Raw genomic sequence first — 2,434 nt, 5'->3', positions numbered from 1 at the left:
TTAAGGTGGCCAATCGCGACTCCACCCTGCGCACGAGGACCAGGAGCATCAGTGCGGTGGAGGATATAGGGGGAGGTGCGGATAGAATGGTGGGGCTGGAGAAAGGTTTCGTTCAAGAGGAAGGTGTCGACCTGGTGGTGGGAGAGGGTGTGCATGAGGAGGTATTTGTTGGAGCGGAAGGAGCGAATGTTCTGGAAGAGGATGCGAGACTCGTGCCGCGCCATGACGGGAAGGAGGGGGGGGAAGAGAGGGAAGGGAAGAGACTTAAACTAGGGTGTCGAGGCGGGTGAAGGTGAAGTGGGCTTGGTTGTGGGAGTAAGTGGCGAAAGTGTTCAGGTGGAAAACAGAGCGATCAGCAAGGGATATTTGTTGGAAGGTGTGCGGGCGCTGAAAAGGGTGAATGTTTTGGAGTACAACGGTAATGAACCGGATGATGTCCTCGGCCGTGGGGGGTGGACGGAGGGAATTGTTAGGATGGACAGGAGGATCGACGGGACGAACTGGGACTGTAAGTTCAGGGGTGGCTGGAGGGGGTTTAGCTTTACACTTGTGGGAGTATGTGGGATGGGGGCCATTGCAGGTATTACAGGAAGGAGGAGCAGCGAGGTTGGGGCAGTTCTTGAGAAAGTGGGAGGCCTTGCAATGGGGACAGGTGGGGGGGTTTTTGCAGTTTGGAGTCAGGTGGTCATTGTACATCAGGCACCGTTGGCAACGGTAGGATTGGGGAGGGGATTTGGAGGATTCAACAGGGTGGCGACGGTGGTATATCAGGGCACCCTGGGTGAGGAGATGGTCTATGGACGGGGCAGACTCGGAGAATACCCGCATGAGGTAGGTGGGACCAGAGGCATTGTGGATACGGCGGGCAGAGTGGATTTCCAAGTCCGGGTGGGAGTTCAGTTCTACCAACACTTCATCCTCTGTGATCACCGGGCTGAGCTTGGTGATCACAGCGGTGTAGGTGGGGGGGCGACGGGGAGGCTGGGGCTGACGAGGAGTGGAAGCGGAAAGGAAGGGTGTCAGAGAGGCGTGGGGGCCAAACATAACTCGTGGGAGTTTTCGCAGGAGGTCTGTGTGAAATCATGGGGACGGGGACTTGATAAGGACTGAGTCCCTGCGGGGAATGAGTTGGGAGATGGGAGCACCAGGTAAGTACTTTCGTATTTCCTTGGTGAGGGTACGAGCGTCGAGGAACTTAGGATCGGGAGTGGACAGGACAAAGGTGTGGAGGGTGGGGGCCAAGGTAGGGGTGGCAGGAGGAGGGGTGGTGTCGATGGTGACGGCAGGGGGAGGGGGAGGTGGCGTTGATATCTTGTGGGAAGTGGCGGGAGCAGAGTCGGTGAGGACGCGCTTTTGGGGTTTTTTGGAGACTGGAGGCTGGGAGGAGGGGAGAGGGACGGGGAGGAGAGGGAGGTGGCGGGCGGCAGATCCCTGTGGCGTAGTGGAGGCACCGGGAGAAGCAGCTGGTTCAGTGGCGGCGATGGTGGCTCGGCGCAACGTGATGCGTGCGGGAGATGCAGAAGACGAAGCGACGGGGTCGGTGAGAGAGGGGAAGCCAACCACCTGAGGGGCGGCAGCAGAGGCGGCAACAGATGCGTACGTGAGGGCGGGGGTAGGAGTGGGAGCTGTTGAGGGTGTGGAGGCTGGGGGAAGGGAGTAGAGGTGTGGGTATACAGCAGGGGAGGAGATAGGGGGGTGTGTAAGTGGGGGAAGGGAGGGGGAGGTGGAAGGAGGGAGGCCAGAGGCGGCACTCCAGGAAGTGACTGTGGGAGAGGGGGAGGGGGAGGTGTAGATGACGGTGGAGGTGGGAGTACTCATTGCAGACGAACGGCGACGGACAGACGGACGTGCAGCAGGCGGCGTCGGCGTCGGCGATGGGCAGCGTCGGACGAACAGCAGGCGGCGTCGGCGTCGGCGGCGAACAGACTGACGAACAGCAGGCGGCGGCGGCGGCAACGGTTACGACGACGGCGATGGACAGCCAGCAGGCGGACGGACGTACGGACGGACGGACGGACGGAACGAACGAACGAACGAACGAACAGCGACAGCAGCGGGCAGACACACAGACAGACAGACAGACAGACAAACAAACAAACAAACACACACACACAATCTTCGAAGACGGAGATTCCACCCTAAGAGTAGCCCAGGCTTTGCAATCTGACGCTTTCGAAGGAGGGGATCCAATCCTCTAGATGGACATAACTCTTTTTTTTTTTTTTTTTTTTTTTTACTTTATTGTTATTTTGACACCTGAACAATCAGGTAGGCTGGCAGCAGCACAATACGCCGCTCTTCAGCCGAAGAGAGTACAATGAGATAAACAGAGAAGAGACATCACGTAAAAAATCGGCGGGAAAAAACAGTAGACACATGAACATAAAAACACAAGAAGCCGTTCACACTCGATGGCAATCCACACGACGAACGG

Source organism: Schistocerca serialis, chromosome 4 (assembly GCF_023864345.2).
Source record: "Schistocerca serialis cubense isolate TAMUIC-IGC-003099 chromosome 4, iqSchSeri2.2, whole genome shotgun sequence".
NCBI lineage: Eukaryota > Metazoa > Arthropoda > Insecta > Orthoptera > Acrididae > Schistocerca > Schistocerca serialis.
This window is presented reverse-complemented; position numbering follows the sequence as displayed.